The 21,702-nt window shown below is 37.1% G+C and overlaps 1 long non-coding RNA gene across 4 annotated transcripts in view; it reads right to left on the reverse strand.

The window, feature by feature from the left end:
• Positions 1-21,702, reverse strand: part of LOC129047963 (uncharacterized) — a 246,145-nt gene that overhangs the window by 129,260 nt on the left and 95,183 nt on the right. For 2 of the 4 annotated variants that reach the window (XR_010136447.1, XR_010136446.1), the window contains exons 6-7: positions 13,735-13,808; positions 13,341-13,520 (exon numbers count right to left, since the gene is read on the reverse strand). This is a non-coding gene — a long non-coding RNA (uncharacterized LOC129047963). Of the gene's footprint in view, positions 1-13,312; positions 13,521-13,734; positions 13,809-21,702 lie in introns of those variants that run through there. The other 2 variants (XR_010136445.1, XR_010136444.1) reach the window with 2 other exon arrangements.

A 21,702-nucleotide genomic window follows, 5' to 3' on the forward strand; every position in this document is an offset into this window, starting at 1 on the left:
ATCCCCATCAAGCTACCAATGACTTTCTTCACAGAATTGGAAAAAACTACTTTAAAGTTCATATGGAACCAAAAAAGAGCCCGCATCACCAAGTCAATCCTAAGCCAAAAGAACAAAGCTGGAGGCATCACGCTACCTGACTTCAAACTATACTACAAGGCTACAGTAACCAAAACAGCATGGTACTGGCACCAAAACAGAGATATAGATCAATGGAACAGAACAGAGCCCTCAGAAATAACGCCGCCTATCTACAACTATCTGATCTTTGACAAACCTGAGAAAAACAAGAAATGGGGAAAGGATTCCCTATTTAATAAATGGTGCTGGGAAAACTGGCTAGCCATATGTAGAAAGCTGAAACTGGATCCCTTCCTTACACCTTATACAAAAATCAATTCAAGATGGATTAAAGACTTAAACATTAGACCTAAAACCATAAAAACCCTAGAAGAAAACCTAGGCATTACCATTCACGACATAGGCATGGGCAAGGACTTCGTGTCTAAAACACCAAAAGCAATGGCAACAAAAGCCAAAATTGACAAATGTGATCTAATTAAACTAAAGAGCTTCTGCACAGCAAAAGAAACTACCATCAGAGTGAACAGGCAACGTACAAAATGGGAGTTTTTATTTTTGTAATGGAACACAGAATTAAAGGCTCTATCTCAAATCTAGAGCATCAAAATTTGCACTTTAATGAGATCCCTAGGGGGCTTTTATGCACTGCCCTGGGACATGTTTTCTCACCTTTATTGTTTGTTGACTTTATTCTAATCCTCTCTACTTCTAATAAAAATATGTACTAACATTTTTCTGTCATCTTAAATTTTGATCAAGACCCAGGGAACAGGTGACCCTTGATCTTTCATAATTCATTAAGAATCTCTGTGATAAATGTTCCATTTTGGTTCCACAGGGTCTTTGCCCTCAGATGGTTTAAGATAAATTTTGTTCACGTAAGTTTGATTTTTACAGACTTTAACTTCTGTCAGACTCTCACATTAGCTTAAACAATTCTAACTGTTGAAAAATTACTAATCTAATGAAAATTATATGAACTTAGAAATCAGACATAGCTGGATTGTTCTTGAACTTGCTGTTTTCCATCTATGTGAAGTTGGCAGTATTAATTAATCTACCTAAGACTCTTTTTTTTTTTTAATCAGAGAGTGTTGATGACTAAATGACAGGGCCTATGGTAAGCTCACATAGAATGTGTTTCTTGTAGCAGCTCGACAAATTTCAGCTAACACTTCCATTTCCACTCGCAGTGCATTAAGCAGATAAAGTATGGGTCTGATGAGAGTGTGTCAGGTCGCCTACTTCAATTCTTCCCTTCTTTCACAGTTATAGAATTTGTGACTTACATCTGACATGTAGATGCCTGGAATAAAGACTATTCCCAGTTCTCTCAAATGTGGTCATGTGAAGAAACAGAAGTGCTGTGTATAACAGGTAGGCAATTCCATTAAAGCAAGTAATATTTTCCTTTTCTCTTCCTCTTCCCTTTTGTCTTAACTGTTATCCGGAGTGTGGACATTTTAGCTGGAGTGGAACAGATGTTTGGAATCTCAAGTTAGGAGATTCTTGATGAGAATCACAGAAAAAGATAAAATAAAATGGACTTCCATTAATATTAACTAATCCAGACACTTGACCAAAAGGGAAATAATTATAATAGTAAACTGGTCAAGACAATATGGTTTCAAATCATAACTCTACTTGATCATAGTAGTTGAAGTAGTATAGTAGTATACTTGAATAATAAACATTATATTCCTCAATATACTCATTTAAAAATAAGGAATAATAATATATATACCTCACAGATGCTGTGAAAATTAAATGAGATAATTCATGTGCAGTGTCTAGAAAAGGGGTCATAACCTGAAGGCCTGCAAGTCATATTCTGCCCTCTATTTCTGTAAATAAATTCTATAAGTAGCTTTTGTTGGAATGTAGCCACACCATTTGTTAACGCATTGTCTTCAGCTGCTTTCATGATAGAATGGCAGAGTTGCATAGTTGCAACTGAGGCGTTATGACCCACAGAGCTTAAAATATTTATTATGTAGCCCTTCACACAAAGAAGTTTGTAGGCTCTTGATTGAGAACATAGAAATTGTTCATTTGATTATGTATTTTCTCTACATGAAACCATTGTAGTAAGGTGCTGTCTTGCTTATAAAGTGATTATATCACCAATTAACCTTCAAGTATGCATACGCTTAGGGATAGTTTTTGAGCAATGGGTACGAGATTTTACTAATCCAACAGTGTTTATTGATTTAATCCCCTTAAGGCCTATGGTATACATCTCCAAAATGTTGGAATGGATTATAGCTTCAGTTTGCAGCCTCAGGGCAGAAGATAACAGATTGGTCAATACAAGATGAAATCCATGGTTCATTAATTACTATTATGGGTTAAAAAGCCAGCCTATATATAAGCTCTTTTCCAAGCAATGCAAGATTCCTCTCATGGGATGCAATGCACTAACCTTCACATATTAGAAGGCTGCCAGGCAAAATCAATTGCAACTCACTGAACTTTCAGACCCTAGAAATCAATGATTCAGATGAAATAAGTATTCTGAAATAACAACATATGGAAATGTTAAAAGATCCAACTCATTCTTAGACAGCTAATATAGCACTTGATATAAAGGAATTATATGTACCCTTATTAGAAGCCACCCTGTTGTTTTCTATGCATCTTGCTCTGGCTCTGATTGCAAAACTTTCAAGTTTGATTAACTAAAGTTAAAGAAAAGTATGTCTACCAGCCATTACAATAGCATTTTTTTTCCAGGAAGTATACCTGGGCTGTGCAAAACACTTCTCAGTAAACTATGTATGCACTAAAGTTTTAGGCTTAGCTGTTTAGTCAATTATGTGCCCTACTCTGACTGAAAGTACCTATTATATATTTAAGTTAATCACATTTACTCTTAAGGATTCAAAATTCTTACTGTCTTATTATAGTAATGAGATTTACAGTGTAGCTTTTTGTACTATTTGTTTATGTCATTTACAAGATTGAGAAACTATTCAGTTAAATTAAATTCAATAAACGTTTATTTTGTCTCACCTATAATAAAATACTCTGTCACTTTGAGTACAGATTTAAATTACACATGGTTCCTCCTTTCAACTAAAAATGCAATGTTATGGGTACATTTATTCATATGCACATACTTAAAAAAAATGGAATGTAGTAAAGGGCCTCAGTATGTGAAAGACTTTAGCATGGGGGCAGTTCATTTAAATAACAGCTTCAACAATTTTTTTGTCCAATCATTAAGTATGGCTTTTCTAAGCATCTGCTGTCTTATCACTAAAAAATGAAAGTTTTATACTTTTTAAAGTTAGAATTAAATAATATGGCATATGTTAGGAGTTTGGCATTTGGATGGCCTTTGATGAATATTGGTTTATTTCTCTATTTTGAATGCACATAGAAGCATGAAAGAAAGACAAAGCCATCCTTAAGAAAGAAATGTTAAACATGTAGAAACTAAATTTAAAAATAGATATGGTTTTATAGGCAGAAATAGACCATTCCTGGAAGCCAGAGAGTCTGGAAACAAAAGTTTGGAATTACAGGGAAGCCTTAGAAGGAGCAAGATTATATGAAAAAAAAAAAAGAAGAAGAAGAAGAAGAATAAAGAAAATGAAAAAAAAAGAAAATACATGGCAGTCTTCTCATTTTGAACATAATGTTTGTGGAATAAGGCTGGCTAGTTTGTACAAAGGGGAGAGGAAAAGATAAAAGGAAAAACAAAGGATGATAAAATATCATGTAATTGTGATTAGAGTGATTAATGTAACATAGTAGCATTTCAATAAACGTTGAATTGACATTGAATTAATTTTATGTGTATTTGTACCCTGGTTCCATGTGTCAATTATTATTAATGAAAAGACAACAGGTTCCTATGTGAAAAATTTTTGTAAGTTTTTTTTGCAATGGGGTAGGTAACTTACTGAATGTGAGTTTATGAAAATGCTGTGTAGGTTACTCCATATTTCCAAAGTGATTGATTTTTATGTCAATTGCAAAAGAGAAACTGGGCCATGAAAATACACACAAACATACACACACACACACACACACACGGCCCCACTTACACCTTGTAGCAATGTCCTTCAAAGAAAAAAAAATCATATGAAACTGCTACAGTTATTTCCCTGTCCGTTTCTGGCACTTTAAACAATTTAAATCTTTATTTTCACAAATACATATATGCCACCCAGTGTGACAATCATGCTAGTTGCAAAGGACATTTGTGATTTTTCCATACTGAATCCTGGAATAATTAAGATGGTTGTGTTAGAAAGAAAAAGAGCAAATGACAGTCCCCAAAATAGGAATAAAAACAGTATGGCTGCTGTTTGGAAATCTCCAGTTACCATCACAGTAAAGGGTTTGTCTCTAAGTAGCTGTTTTGTCCTTATTTCTTATATTTCTGCTGTGATTATCTATAAACCATTTAAAAATAATTTTAAAATATGGACCTATGTGCTTGTTTTCATGGAACCAAAGAAGAAAGAGAAGCTCAGAAGCTGGCTTCCCACTCTGTAGACAAACTTAAAATGGACAGAACCCAGAGGTGTAATGTCTGATGGGAGGCAGCCTCAGCCGCATCATGAAATAATTATATGAACCAGCTTTTGTGAGAAAGTGATGTGGGCCTAAGCAATAAGTTGATCTATAGAATACTCCACGCATCTGTTTAAAGATAATTTTCAATATTATTATAGTGAAGAACATATAGACAGTGACCTCAGTGGAAGGAATAGTGTATTAATTTTGAGATCTGGAGTTCAATCCAGTTCTTTTCCCTCTTCTAGCGATGTGACCTGGGAAACTCATTTAACATTTTAATTGCATGATTTTCAAGAGCTGTTACTGCTCTGAAATACTCTCTGATGCTAGGAAAGGTTTTGCTGGACTCCATAGAGACAAAAACAAACAAAATCTCAATTAAGATGCAAACCAGATGCAACATTTGAAGACTTTGGAGTTTTAAAATAGTTCCCATCCTGCTGGTAAGAAGACTAATGAACAGCAAAATGACCAATTGCTAGCAATAGATGGAACAGGGATAGTGGGAGGGAGACATCTGAAAACTCCATCACCCGGATAATCAGCCCCTGAATGACTCAGAGATGACTGCATTTCCTTTACTCGTTGCCTGAACATTTAGCAAAACTCATTGATGTTATTCCTATGACTCTCGTGAGGTGACTTATATCAAAACAAATGCTCTTCCATAATGGCCCAATACTAAGTAAGAAAAGAGCAGTAAGGACGCTTTTCCCATTTGTCAATCATTGGCAATTTTTACATTCAGCCAGGTTTTCCCTGCCCTCTGCCTTTCGAACCCATTCCATCCTATATGCTCCCACTACCAGTCCCTTTGTCCATATCGCAGCACCTCTCTCTTAGATTTTTGATGTAATGTCTTAGTTGCTTCCTCTGATTCCAGGCTTCCTTGCCATTAAACATGCTAGCTATAAGAAAAGTCTTCTAAAATTTGAACTTCTTTATAAACGTCCAACATCACTCTTTAGAGCAAGTGATATACACCAAGTTTTGTGTTACAGCTTTGAACTTCCCTTTAACACTAATGCAAAATTCTCCTTGTTCCCATCTTTGAAAATTCCATTACTAAGGAATTATTGCAGCCTGCTTATACTCAGTGTTTACTTTGTCACTTTTATACAGATATATAAATACACATACACTTTAAATTTTGAAAATAGGCAGAAAACACGACAAAAGAAATAGAGGGTACTGGGAGGTGAAGCCTGCTGGGCTTCTGGGTCTGGTGGGGACTTGGAGAACTTTTCTGTCTAGCTAAAGGATTGTAAACACACCAATCAGTGCTCTGTGTCTAGCTAAAGGTTTGTAAACACACTAGTCAGCACTCTGTAAAAAGGCACCAATCAGCGCTCTGTGTCTAGCTAAAGGTTTGTAAACACAATTGTCAGCACTGTGTAAAAATGGACCAATCAGCACTCTGTAAAATGGACCAATCAGGGTTCTGTAAAATGGACTAATCAGCAGGACATGGGCGGGGCCAAATAAGGGAATAAAAGCTGGCCACCAGAGGCAGCAGCAGCAACTGCTTCTGTGCTGTGGGAGTGTTGTTCTTTTGCTCTTAGAAATAAATCTTGCTGCTGCTCACTCTTTGGGTCCGCACTACCTTTGTGAGCTATGACACTCACTGGTGAGGTCTGCAGCTTCACTCATGAAGTCAGCAAGACCACGAACCCACTGGGAGGAATGCATAACTCTGGACATGCCACGTTTAAGAGCTGTAACACTCACTGCGAAGGTCTGCGGCTTCACTCTTGAAGTCAGCGAGACCACGAACCCACCGGGAGGAATGAACAACTCCGGACGTGCCACCTTTTAAGAGCTGTAACACTCACTGCAAAGGTCTGCAGTTTCATTCCTGAAGACAGCAAGACCATGAACCCACCAGAGGGAAGAAACTCTGGACACATCTGAACATCTGAAGGAACAAACTCCAGACACACCGTCTTTAAGAACTGTAACACTCACTGCAAGTGTCCATGGCTTCATTCTTGAAGTCAGTGAGACCAAGAACCCACCAGAAGGAACCAATTCCGGACACAGTACTATCAGGAAATGTATTGATTTAACTGATTTACTTATGCTTAGAGCACAATGGATAAAAACAAATCCAGACTTGAGGTCCAAACATTGAAATATCCAAATAGATTACTTTAAATAAATTTTCACTTTAGCCTGAAAGTATGGAAACAAATAAATTTTACACTTAGTCTTTACATAAGTTTCAAAAAAGTCTATTTTCTTAGAAATGTTGAGCTATATGTGAAAGATAGAAAGGAAAGATGATAAATTTCATGTCTGTTTCTGTTGCAGGAAGTCAGGGACCCCAAACGGAGGAATGGGCTGAAGCCACGGCAGAAGAACATGGATTGTAAAGATTTCATGGACATTTATTAGTTCCCCAAATTAATACTTTTATAATTTCTTATGCCTGTCTTTACTGCAATCTCTAAACATAAGTTGTAAAGATTTCATGGACACTTATCACTTCCCGAATCAATACCCTTGTGATTTCCTATGCCTGTCTTTAGTTTAATCTCTTAATCCTGTCAGCTGAGGAAGATGTGTGTCGCCTCAGGACCATGTGATAATTGCATTAACTGCACAAATTGTACAGCAAGTATGTTTAAGCAATATGAAATCTGGGCACCTTGAAAATAGAACAGGATAACAGTAATTGTTCAGGGAATAAGAGACATAACCTTAAACTGTGACTGCTGGTGAGCCAGGCAGAACAGAGCCATATTTCTCTTCTTTCAAAAGCAAATGGGAGAAATATCACTGAATTCTTTTTCTCAGCATGGAACATCCCTGGGAAAGAGAATGCACGCCTGGAGGTAAAGGTTTATAAACAGCCCCCCCAGGTGCGCCTGTCTCTTAAGGTCGAGACTGCAGGGGTGAAATAGATCCCAGTCTCCCGTAGGGCTCCCAGGCTTATTAGGAAGAGGAAATTCCCGCCTAATAAATTTTGGTCAGACTGGTTGATCTCAAAACCCTGTCTCCTGATAAGATGTTATCAATGACAATGGTGCCCGAAACTTCATTAGCAATTTTAATTTTGCCCCGGTCCTGTGGTCCTGTGATCTCGCCCTGCCTCCACTTGCCTTGTGATATTCTATTACCTTGTAAAGTACTTGATGTCTGTGATCCACACCTATTCACACACTCCCTCCCATTTTGAAATTTGCTAATAAAATCTTGCTGTTTTTTGCGGCTTGTGGGGCATCACGGAACCTACTGACATGTGATGTCTTCCCCAGATGCCCAGCTTTAAAATTTCTCTCTTTTGAACTCTGTCCCTTTATTTCTCAAACCGGCCGATGCTTAGGGAAAATTGAAAAGAACCTACGTGACTACTGGGGCAGCTTCCCCGATATGTTTCTAACATACTCAGAAGTTAAGAAGCATTTTGTATTTTTCATCGTGTTACTTGAGTTTACAAGGATGTGAAACACTGCTAAACCTTTGAGTTTCAGCAATTTGTTTATACATTTTTTTCTTGTACTTGGCTGACACAATAAATAGGGGGAAAACATGTTTTCCTTCCAGCCCAGATTACTTTATTCTATTCTATTTATAACTGTTCAAATACCATTATCTTCTGTAATAAAGGAGAGATTATAACTAGATTTCATCTACAAATATACATCCATACCCACAAGACATTATATTCATTCTTCAGTAAAGATAGTCAGTTTTAATGATATGTAAGAAAGCTAATAATATTGAAATGTCAACAAATGTAATTGTCACAAAGTGACATATAGCAAAATATATTTAAAAATGTAGCTTTGCCATCACTTGAACTCATTTAGTTGATTAATTAATTAGCAATTTGTTTTATCTATTACTACTGTAATTCATCAGCAATTACTGGCAATTGTTGGCTTTCCTTGGCCACATCTCTCCAATCTCTGCTTCTAGCTTCACATCAACTTTTCCTGTGTGTCACTTTGTGTTTTGTTCTGTCCTTTATAAGGACACTTTCATTAGCTTTTTTACCCATCCTAATCCAGTATGATCTCATCTTTAGCCTCAGATCACATTCTGAGTTTCTGGGTGGACAATAAGTTTGAGAACTATCATCCAATATACTACAACTTCCATGATAAATTATTTTGGTGTAACGGAAGTAGAATTCTTCCCCTGCCTTCTTAGGAAATCTAGCTGGGCCTAAGAATTAAATGGCCATAGACAGACTAAGAAGATAAAAATACACACATTTTATTTAATAATTTTTGTAGGCACCTGGGCGCCCTCACATTAAAAAAAAGTCAAGACCCAAAGAATCAATTAGAGCCCTAAACTTATGTACCAGGTTAAACAAGCAGTAGTACATTGTGAAAACATGACACGACAAAGGGTTTGGGGCTATGGCAGATAATTGTGGAAAAAAAAGTGACTATGAAGATAGGAATTAGTTTAACAAGATTTATTTGTGCAGATTCCTCTCAGCCTCAACTGCCTGTCTGGTGATAAGGATGTCTTCCTTCCACCAGGTACCAGGAGGGCACCTTTCACCTGCGAGCTTTATCTCCTGCTTTCAGGAAAAAAGAAAAGTCAGAGTGCCCTTCTTGTATCTGCTGTATTTCAAAGGCCTTTAATTTAAAATAATGGAACGAAGTGGCAAATTTTGAAGTGGCATTGTTTGAATGCCTTTGTCTAAGGCATGTCTAACTTGTAGGCAATTTTTTCAACACTTATTTCTGAGAAAGAAGGTTGATTAACATTATGAAGGTCTGAGAGAGCTCAAAATATATAAAGACAAGCATACGTTACACTGGAAATAAGGTAACAAGAAAATTTTGATGCCTCAAGCAAGAGCAATTGCAGAAGAATGTGACACATGTTGACAGCCATGAATTGAAGACAAGATGGAAAAAGAAAGGATGCCCACAAGCAAGATAATTCTTTAAAGATATTTATTTTGTCTCTAGAGGGGAGGGGAAAGGGAGAGATGATAAGTTTCTCCTTGAGGGTTCAATGGGAAAATTTAATTCATAAATAAATCTAACCAATTTAAATGATAATGATAAGGAGCTCATTAAATGGAATTCCTAGAAAATATTTATTTTCTATAATTTCTGGCTCTCATATTACAATGAGCTCCTTAAGGTAAGGGACCAACTAAGTATTTGCTGTAACAGATATTCAGTATATATTACAAAGCAGGTATGACCTCATAGCAGTTATTTAGCAGGTATACAGTACCTACTATACTATAATATTTATGTATGCAGTGCTATACAACCATTTCTGTTGTTGCTATTGAATTTAATACATATATATATGAAAAATAGGTATTAAATATGAATATCTTTCTAATAATTGAATGGCCTGAGAGGGCTTAACCAAATAGCTATTTCTGGGCATTACTAGAGAACAAGAGTTTACTATGACTAGGAAATGAAGGCATTTAAGTCGAAGGAAATATAGTGAACTATTTTCGTCCCACTATCATAAAAACTCCTCTTGTACTTTGCCCATTTTGTTTAGTGAATTATGCAACAGGCAGATGCAAGTTTATCAGGCTAAGCAGAAAATCAATCTTTTATTTTATTATTATTATATTTTTACTGAATATAGGAGTACCATAGTTATTTTTGGCTCCCTAAAAATTCCTGTGTACAAGTACTTACTCTGACACAGTTATGCAGGTTGTTTTGCTTATACTCATTACCAAACATGTTTATTTGAGGGAAGGACACATTCCTCCTAAAACTCTGTGTGTGTATTATTTATCTACCAGAAACCAGCACATAAAATAGGTTTCTATCTACCCATGCCCCCACCCAGGTGAATTGGGGTAGATGAGAGATTCATAAGGACCTAGCTTCTAGGATGCTTGAGGCTGAAGGAATGGTGATTAAGGAGAAATCTCAAGCAGTGCCAAGTTCCAGTCAGGTAGAAGGAGAGTAGCTGAAACAAGGGACCTAAAGTAGCCAAACACTGAAAAAAAGAGATAAAAATGTTGTGTGTGCATGTGTGTATATAAATATTCTCAAAGCACATAGATAGACAAGTGAAGAACAGAGCCTAGAGCAATTCCTGAGACAAAATAATAATAAATAAATAAAACAAGAGATGAGTTTGCTTTGTTGATTAGTTTCCTTTTTCACAGTTCTTGTGAAAGCTGACAAGGACCTGTTGCAGATAATTAAAAAAGATGTTGCAGATAATTAAAAAAGATATTCCAGAGTAAATGTATTCATACTTTGCAAAATTGAGAGAGGAATAAGAAGCTTACATCAGTCCAAAAAGAAATCCACTACCCATCATTTTCATTTTGCTTTTGGAAACCACCTCTAGTGATTATTTGGCAGAAAAAATCTTATGAAATATGGAGATAATATTTATTTTATTGTAGTACTCTAAAGGATGGATAATTTTAATTAATATAGTCTGAGTATAAAGTTCTTAAATTCATTATTGTGATTTCACCTTGTTACTGCCCCTGTCAACATTTAATTAAATAAGGAGTAAAGGTGACTAAAATATCTTTCTATTAGAATCTTGGAGAAAAACTCAAGTTTTATGATTCAACTTTCTTTCCATATAGTTACTTCCTTCTTCAATTTTGCAAGCACAATTCATCTAATAAGAATTTAATAAAAGGTGTTGTGATGGTTAATTGTAGATGTCAAATATGCTTGCCCGCAGTCCCCAGATATTTATTCAAACATCATTCTAGATGTTTCAGTGAAGGCATTTCTTAGAGAAGATTAACATCTCTATCAGTAGCTTTTGAGTGAAGCAAGTTACTCTTTATATTAAGGGAAAAAGGGGACATAATATATATTAAGACTTACCAGTTGAAGGCCTTAATAGAAAAAGACTGACCTCTTTTTAAAAAAAAAACAAACAAACAGGAATTCTGCTAGCTGGCTACTTTCTGACTTAAACTGTGACTCTTTTTACCCTGCTGGCCTACCATGCAGATGTTTGCATAAGCCAATTCCTTAAAATTCCCTCTCTCTCTCCTTCTAGTTCTCTCTCAGGCTGCATACACATGCACACACACACACACACAAACATACACACACGTATGTTTCTGATGAATCCTGACTAATACACGTACTGAATGAGAATTAGAGATATAAATAATGGTTTTATAACTTAGGAATTTTTACATAAAATGTTTAAAATATTTTTGTAGCATACTCTTGAAAAGAAAATACAATTTTTATTAAAATATTTCTGTAACATATAATGTGTAATTAGAGGATAATAATAGCTGATCTCTATTGAGAGCTTACCATAGATTTAGCACTGTTCTGAGTGTTTTATATGAATTAATCTAATTCTGATATTATTCCCATAAGGTATGTATTGATATCACATCATTTCTATGATAAAGAGTCAAGAGTTCAAGACCAGCCTGACCAACATAGTGAAACCCTGACTCTACTAAAAATACAAAAAAATTAGCTGGGCATGGTGGTGCGTGCCTGTAATTCCAGCTAACAGGGAGGCTGAGGCAGGAGAATTGCTTGAACCCAGGAGGCAGAGGTTGCAGTGAGCCGAGATCATGCCACTGCACTCCAGCCTGGACAATAGAGCAAGATTCCATCTCAAAAAAGAGAAAAGACTGAGATAAAGTGGTTGCCCAACTTATCCAAGGTTTTACAACTAGCTCTAACAGAGCCAGGCTGTAGAGCAAGACATTCTGACACCTAATCCCAAATGATAAAAACACTGTGCTATAATGCCTCGGAATAGCAGTGCTACATTCATCTGAGAGGATGTACAGTCTTCTATTCCTGGCTTACCAAGCTAATGCTTTATTTCATACAACATAAGGTCCCAGGTAACTAGGAAGAGTGAAAGGATTTTCAAAAATAGCATAGGAAGTAGAGCCTTTAGACATGATTCTGGGGTTAACTGACATATTAAGAATAAGGACTGAAGGCAGATACAGCAAAAAAGAAGTATAAAAATATCCAAGGCCCATGGTGAATAATTTATCTTCCTAGATGGCAACACTGCTCTAGTGCAGATTATTACAATAGGCTATATTCTTCCAGCTTCAATGTTTTTTCTCATTAGAGACATCACGGATTTTGAGTATGTGAAAAGCATTTCAGGAGAAATGGTAACAGAAATTGGTATAAACACATTGTGTAGTGAAGTTGGTTGGAGGCATTCTCAGTATTGCCAGTGCTTGGTTCCTATTGCAAAGGAAGTCATAACTTAAAAATGGCATTAAAAATGTGTAAAATTGTGTGATGTTTCATCTCAATATATCTCATCTAAAGAAGTAAAGGAAAGAAAATCTGGTGGTTATAAAAGTAGCTATGGGTAGCAGATTCATCAGCATGTAGTGACCAGTAAAATTTAAGTATCATAGCTGACTTTTAATCAGTGTCTTTTAAGAGACTCAGAAAGAAGTAGTTAGTTAGCATGTATTTGTATATATAAATACATTGTACAATGTGACTGAAATTCTAGTGCCATATGGTAAAAGAAAATTGAACATGCTGCAGTCACATCAAGGCAATAAAGACAAGTTTTTATCACAGGTGTAGTAAAATGCAAGGACCTTAGTGCACTGTGCTAGGTGACTTTAAGATAAGACCAGATAGTGCCTGTGCCTGCCCTGTCTTTCAAATTTTGTTACCTTAACTTGGGTTTGATGAGAATATAGAACATTCAATCTAGAGAAGGAACTTGTTATCAAAGAGACAGTCACATGAAAAATAATACTGCATAGTATTTAGTAATGTTGGCTTTAGGGTTAAATTTGATAGTATTACTAGTTCTAACTCTTACTAGAAGTTTGGACAACCTTCTTTTTTACTGTGTGGTTAACGAAGGCTTTTTCACAGATGGATGCTATGGTAGAGTCTCCTTTGAAGGTCTGTTCCTTAAAATGTAGGGGCTGTACATTCTTCTTTCTGCGAAGTTTAGAGCTGACAACAGGTTGGAACAATATAATTTATCAGATTTAAATGATTGTCAAACAACGTCGATGAATACTGAACACAGTTCAGTTGCTCATCACTATTCACTATGAATATATGACAACTGTAACATAAAATGAATAGGTATTTTTAATTTTTTAATTTTAAACATTTTAACCATTATTAAAGTCAGAGAAGTAGGACAGAGAAAACAAAGGCCTACCTCTTGATATTGTGCATGATGATCTATTTTACATTTTGGAGCACATATTTTGTTTACTTCAGATGGCATCAACACTGAAAGAAATAAGCTTTTTAAAAGAAATTATGACACAGATAAAACAAAAGACCATTTTATACTGGACAGAAAACAAAAGTAAAAAATATATATTTGTTTAGAGTTACATAAAACTTCACGAAGAGACCTATCAGTAGAAGAAAAAAAAATAGTGGAATAATAACTGACTTTCTCATAGTTACAGTTGCAATAAAACCTGATACTGGGTTGTTTACCTAGGAAAGTAAATGTAACTTTATGCATGATTCATAGGTTAATGGTAGAGAAACTCTAGGACTACAACACCACCTGACAGAGCATCTTTCTAACCCAGAGAATATGCACCATGATTAAAAATCAGATATATAAGAATCAGTGCCAAAAATACTTAGATAAAGATGACATTTACCAGGATGTGCTAATTGAGAAGATGCAAATAGAGATATCAAAGAAAAACGTCAGTATTTTACATGTAGGTTAAAATTGATTAATTCAAAACAATGAAGAGGTGAGTTTATTCACAAGAATAACGTATTTCTTAGGAATTTTAAACACAGAGACTGTCAATCTGCTGGCAAGATGGCCAAACAGGGAGAGCTCCAGTCTGCAGTTCCCAGGGAAACTAATGCACAAAGCAGGTGATTTATGCATTTCCAACTGAGGTACCCTGTTCATCTCACTGGGACTGGCTAGACAGTGTGTGCAGCCCACAGAGGGTGAGCAGAAGCAGGGAGGGGCATTGCCTCACCCAGGAAGTACAAGGAGCAGGACAGGAAGTACAAGGAGCAGGGGTCCTCCCTTTCCCAGCCTAGGGAAGCCATGAGGGACTGTGGTATCAGGCCCAGAAAATATGCTTTTCCCACGGTTTTTGCATTCTGCAAACCAGGAGATTTCCTTGTGTGCCTACACTGCCAGGGCCCTGGGTTTCAAGCACAAAACTGGGCGGCTGTTCAAGCAGACATGGAGCTAGCTGCAGGAGTTTTTATTTTCTTTTCATACCCTAGTCATACCTGGAACCCCAGCAAGACAGAACCGTTCACTCTCCTGGAAAGGGGGCTGAAGCCAGGGAGCCAAGTGATCTTGCTCATGGGGTCCCACTCCCACAGAGATCAGCAAGCTAAGAACCACTGGCTTGAAATTCTCACTGACAGCACAGCAGTCTGAAGTTTATCTGGGATGATGGAGCTTGGTGGGGAAGGGGCATCTGCCATTACTGAGACTTAAGTAACTGGTTTTCCCCCGACAGCACTAAGGATGCCTGGAAGTTTGGACTGAGTGGATCTCAACACAGAGTGACAAAGCAGCTGTGGCCAGATCACCTTTCTAGATTCCTCTTCACTGGGCAGGGCATCTCTGAAAGAAAGACAGCAGCGCCAGTCAGGGACTTAAAGTTAAAACTCCCATCTCCCTGGGAGAGAGCACCTGGGGAAAGGGGCGACTGTGGACACAATTTCAGCAGACTTAAACATTCCTGCCACTTGGCTCTGAAGAAAGCAGAAGATTCTGACAAGGAGGGTTCTACAGCAAAGCACTGGAGCTCTGCTAAGGGACAGACTGCCTCCTCAAGTGGGTCCCTTACCCTGTGTCTCCTGACTAGGGGAGACCTCCTAATAGGGGTTGACAGACATCTCATACAGGAGAGCTCCGGCTGGCATTAGGCAAGTGCCCCTCTGGAATGAAGCTTCCAGAGGAAGGAGAAGGCAACAATCTTTGCTGTTCTGCAGCCTCTGCTGGTGATACCCAGGCAAATAGGGTCAGGAGTGGACCCCCAGCAAAGTGCAGCAGACCTGCAGAAGAGGGGCCTGACTGTTAGAAGAAAAACTAACAAACAGAAAGCAATAATATAAACATCAACATCAACAAAAGAAACTCCCACATGGAAAACCCATCCAAAGGCCTTCAGCCTCAAGATTAAAGGTAGATAAATCCACGAAGATGTGGAAAAACCAGCGCAAAAATACTGAAAATTCCAAAAACCAGAATGCCCCTTCTCCAAATGATTGCAACGCCTCTCCAACAAGGACACAAAATTTGACAGAAAATGAGTTTGACAAACTGACAGAAGTAGGCTTCAGAAGGTGTGTACTAACAAAGTCCTCTGAGATAAAGGAGCATGTTCCAACCCAATGCAAGGAAGCTAAGAACCTTGACAAAAGGTTACAGGAACTGCTAACTAAAATAACCAGTTTAGAGAAGAACATAAATGACCTGATGGAGCTGAGAAACACAGCACAAGAACTTTGTGAAGCATACACAAGTATCAATAGCCAAATCAACCAAACAGAAAAAAAGATATCAGTGATAGAAGATTTACTTACTGAAATAAGGTGTGAAGACAAGATTAGAGAAAAAAGATTGAAAAGGAATGAACAAAGCCTCCAAGAAATAATGGGACTATGTGAAAAGGCCAAACTTACAATTGTCCGGGGTCCCTGAAAGTGACGGGGAGAATGGAACCAAGTTGGAAAACAGACTTCAGGATATGATCCAGGAGAACGTCCCCAACGTAGCAAGACAGGCCAATATTCACATTCAGGAAATACAGAGAACACCACAAAGATACTCCTCGAGCAGTGAAATCCCAAGGCACATAATCCTCAGATTCTCCAAGGTTGAAATAAAGGAAAAAATATTAAGGACCAGCAGAGAGAGAGGTCAGGTTACCTGCAAAGGGAAGCCCATCAGACTAACAGTGGATCTCTCTCCAGAAACCCTACACACCAGAAGAGAGTGGGGCCAATATTCAACATTCTTAAAGAAACAAATTTTCAACCCAGAATTTCATATCAAGCCAAACTAAGATTCATAAGGGAAGGAGAAATAATTCCCTTACAGACAAGCAAATACTGAGGGATTTTGTCACCACCAGGCCTGCCTTACAAGAGCTCCTGAAGAAAGCACTAAATATGGAAAGGAAAAACAGGTATCAGTCACTGCAAAAACACACCAAAATATAAAGACCAATGATGCTATGAAGAAACTGCATCAACCAATGTGTAAAATAACCAGCTAGCATCATGATGACAGGATGAAATTCACACGTAACAATATTAACCTTAAATGTAAATAGGTTAAATGCCACAGTTAAAAGACACAGACACAGAATTAACTGTTCACATCCTTTGGCCACTTTTTGATAAGGTTGTTTCTTTTCTTCTTGTAAATTTCTTTAAGTTCCTTGTAGATTCTGGATATTAACCCTTTGTCAGATGGATAGATTGTAAAAATTTTCCCCCATTTGGTAGGTGGCCTGTGCACTCTGATGATAGTTTCTATTGCTGTGCAGAAGCTCTTTAGTTTAGTTAGATCCCATTTGTTAATTTTGGATTTTGTTGCCATTGCTTATGATATTTTAGTCATGAAGTCTTTGCCCATGCCTATGTCCTGAATGGTATTGCCTAGGTTTTCTTCTAGGGTTTCTATGGTTTTAGGTCTTATGTTTAAGTCTTTAGTCAAAGATGAGTTAATTTTTGTATAAGGTGTAAGGAAGGGGTCCGGTTTCCATTTTCTGCATATGGTTAGCCAGTTTTCCCAACACGATTTATGAAATAGGGAATCCTTTCCGCATTGCTTGTATTTGTCAGGTTTGTTGAGGATCAGATGGTTGTACATGTATAGTGTTATTTCTGAGGCCTCTATTCTGTTTCATTGGTCTATAAATCTGTTTTGGTACCAGTATCATGCTGTTTTTGTTACTGTAGCCCTGTGGTGTAGTTTGAAGTCAGATAGCGTGATGCCTCCAGGTTTGTTATTTTTGCTTAGGATTGTCTTGGCTATATGGGCTCTTTTTTGGTTCCATATGGAATTTAAAGTAGTTTTTTTGAATTCTGTGAAGAAAATCAGTGGTAGCTTGATGGGGATAGCACTGAATCTATAAATTACTTTGGGCAGTATAGCTATTTTCATGATATTGATTCTTCCTCTCCATGAGCATGGAATGTTTATCCATTTGTTTGTGTCCTCTGTTATTTCCTTGTGCGGTGATTTGTAGTTCTCCTTGAAGAGGTCCTTCATGTCCCTTGTAAGTTGAATTCCTAGGTATTTTATTCTCTTTGTAGCAATTCTGAATGGGAGTTCACTCATGATTTGGCTCTTTGCTTGTCAATTATTGATGTATAGGAACACTTGTGATTTTTGCACATTGATTTTATATCCTGAGACTTTGCTGAAGTTGCTTATCAGCTTAAGCAGATTTTGAGATGAGAAGATAGGTTTTTCTACATATACAGTCATGTTGTCTGCAAATTGATTCAATTTAACTTCCTCTCTTCCTATTCCTATTTGATACCCTTTATTTCTTTCTCTTGCGTGATTGCCCTGGCCAGAACATCCAACACTATATTGAATGGGAGTAGTAAGAGAGGGCATCCTTGTGTTGTGCTAGTTTTCAAATGGAATGCTTCTAGCTTTTGCCCATGCAGTATGATATTGGCTGTGGTTTGTCATAAATAGCTCTTATTATTTTGAGATACGTTCCATCAATACCTAGTTTATTGAGAATTTTTAGCATGAAGGGGTATAGAATTTTATTGAAGGCCTTTTCTGCATCTATTGAGATAATTATGTGGTTTTTGTCATTGGTTCTGTTTATGTGATGGATTATGTTTATTGATTTGAGTATGTTGAACCATCCTTGTATCCCAGGGATGAAGCCTGTGTGGCCAATAAGCATATGCAAAAAATGCTCATCATCACTGGTCATTAGAGAAATGCAAATCAAAACCACAAAGAGTTACCATCTCATGCTGGTTAGAATGGCAATCATTAAAAAGTCAGGAAACAACAGATGCTAGAGAGGATATGGAGAAATATGAATGCTTTTACACTGTTGGACAGAGTGTAAATTAGTTCAGCCATCATGGAAGAAAATGTCACAATTCCTCAAGGATATAGAACAAGAAATACCATTTGACCCAGCAAACCCATTACTGGATATATACCCAAAGGTTTATAAATCATTCTACTATAAAGATGCATGCACATGTATGTTTATTTCAGCACTTTTCACAATAACAAAGACTTGGAACCAACCCAAATGCCCATCAATGATAGACTGGATAAAGAAAATGTGGCACATATACACCGTGGAATACTATGCAGACATAAAAAAGGATTAGTTCATGTCCTTTGCAGGGACATGGATGAAGCTGGAAACCATCATCCTCAGCAAACTAACACAGGAACAGAAAAGCAAACACCTCATGTTCTCAGTCATAAGTGGGAGTTGAACAATGAGAACACATGAACACAAGAAGGGGAACATCACATACTGGGCTTTGTTGGGGAATGGGGGGCTAGAGGAGGGATAGCATTAGGAGAAATATCTAATGTAGGTGACAGGTTGATGGGTGCAGCAAACCACCATGGCACATGTATACCTATGTAATAAACCTGCATGTTCTGCACATGTATTCTGAAACCTAAAGTATAATAATAAATAAATAATAAAAATGAATGACACAGATTGGCAAAGTGGATAAAGAGTCAAGACCCATTGAAGTGCTGTATTCAGGAGACCCATCTCATGTGTAAAGGAACACACAGGCTGAAAATAAAGGGATGGAGGAATATTTACCAAGCCAATGGAAAGCAGAAAAGCAGGGGTTGCAAACCTAGTCTCTGATAAAAGGCTTTAAACCAATAAAGATCAAAAAATACAAAGTAGGGCATTACATAATGGTAAAGGGATCAATGCAACAAGAAAATCTAACTATCCCAAATATATATGTGAACCCAAAACAGGAGCACTCAGATTCATAAAACTAGTTCTTAGAGACCTACAAAGAGACTTAACCTCCCACACAATAATAGTGGGAGATTTTAACACCCCACTGTTCATATTAGACAGATCAACAAGACAGAAATTTAACAGGGATATTCACGACTTTAACTCAGCTCTCAATGAAGCAGACCTGATAGATATCTACAGAACTCTCCACCCTAAATCAGCAGAATATACATTCTTTTCAGCACCACATAGCACATAATTGGAAGGAAAACACACCTCAGCAAATGCAAAAGAATGGAAATCATAACAAACAGTCTCTCAGACTATAGTGCAATCAAATTAGAACTCAGGAATAAGAAACTCACTCAAATCTGCACAACTTCATGGAAACTGAACAACCTGCTCCTGAATGACTACTTGATAAATAACACAATTGAGGGAGAAATAACCAAATTCTTTGAAAACAATGAGAACAAAGACACAATGTACCAGAATTTCTGGGACACAGCTAAAGCAGTATTTTGAGGGAAATTTATAGCATTAAATGCCCACATCAGAAAGAGAGAAAGATCTAAAATCAACACCCTAACATCACAATTAAAAGAACTAGAGAAGCAAGAGCAAACAAATTCAAAAGCTAGCAAAAGACAAGAAATAACTAAGATCAGAGCTAAACTAAAAGAGATAGAGACACGGAAAAACCTTCAAAAAGCCAATGAATCCAGGAGCTGTTTTTTTAAAAGATTAAAAAAATATACCACTAGCCAGACTAATAAAGAAGAAAAGAGAGAAGAATCAAATAGACACAATAAAAAATGATAAAGGAGACATCACCACTGATTGCACAGAAAGACAAGTTACCATCAGAGAATACTGTAAACACCTCTAAACAAATAAACTAGAGAATCTAGAAGAAATGGATAAATTTCTGGACACAAACACTCTCCAAAGACTAAACCAAGAAGTCGTCAAATCCCTGACCAGACCAATAACAAATTCTGAAATTGAGGCAGTAGTCCATAGCCTACAAACCAAAAAAAGCCCAGGACCAGATGGATTCACAGCCGAATTCTACCAGAGGTACAAAGAGGCGCTGGTACCATTCCTTCTGAAACTATTCTAAACAACAGAAAAAGAGGCACTTCTCCATAACTCATTTTATGATGCCAGCATCATCCTGATTCCAAAACCTGGCAGAGGCACACACAAAAAAAGAAATTTTGAGACCAATATCCCTGATGAACATCAATATGAAAATCCTTGATAAAATATTGGCCAACCGAATCCAGCAGCACATCAAAAAACTTATCCGCCATGATCAGGTCAGCCTCATCTCTGGAATGCAAGGCAGTAAATGTAATCCATCACATAAACAGAAGCAATGACAAAAATGACATGATTATCTCAATAGATGTAGAAAAGGCCTTCAATAAAATTCAACACTGCTTCATGCTGAAAACTCTCAACAAACTAGGTATTGATGGAACATATCTCAAAATAATAAGAGCTATTTACGAGAAACTCACAACCAATATCATACTGCATGGTCAAAAGCTGTAAGCATTCCCTTTGAAAACCAGCACAAGACAAGGATGCCCTCTCTTACCACTCCCATTCAAGATAATATTGGAAGTTCTGGACAGAACAATCAGGCAAAAGAAAGAAATAAAGTGTATTCAGTTAGGAAGGGAGGGAGTCAAATTGTCTCTGTATGCAGATGACATGATTGTATATTTAGAAAACCCCATTGTCTCAGCCCAAAATCTCCTTAAGCTGATAAGCAACTTAGCAAAGTCTCAGGATATAAAATCAATGTGCAAAAATCACAAGCGTTCCTAAACACAAATAATAGACAAGCAAAGGGCCAAATCATGAGTGAACTCCCATTCACAATTGCTACAAAGAGAATAAAATACCTAGGAATACAACTTACAAGGGACGTGAAGGACCTCTTCAAGGAGAACTACAAATCACCGCACAAGGAAATAAGAGAGGACACAAACAAGTGGAAAAACATTCCATGCTCATGGAGAGGAAGAATCAATATCATGAAAATGGCCATACCACCCAAAGTAATTTATAGATTCAATGCTATCCCCATCAAGCTACCATTGACTTTCTTCACAGAATTCAAAAAAACTACTTTAAATTCCATATGGAACCAAAAAAGAGCCCATATAGCCAAG

This window comes from Pongo abelii, chromosome 13 (assembly GCF_028885655.2).
Source record: "Pongo abelii isolate AG06213 chromosome 13, NHGRI_mPonAbe1-v2.0_pri, whole genome shotgun sequence".
In the NCBI taxonomy this organism is placed as follows: Eukaryota; Metazoa; Chordata; class Mammalia; order Primates; family Hominidae; genus Pongo; species Pongo abelii.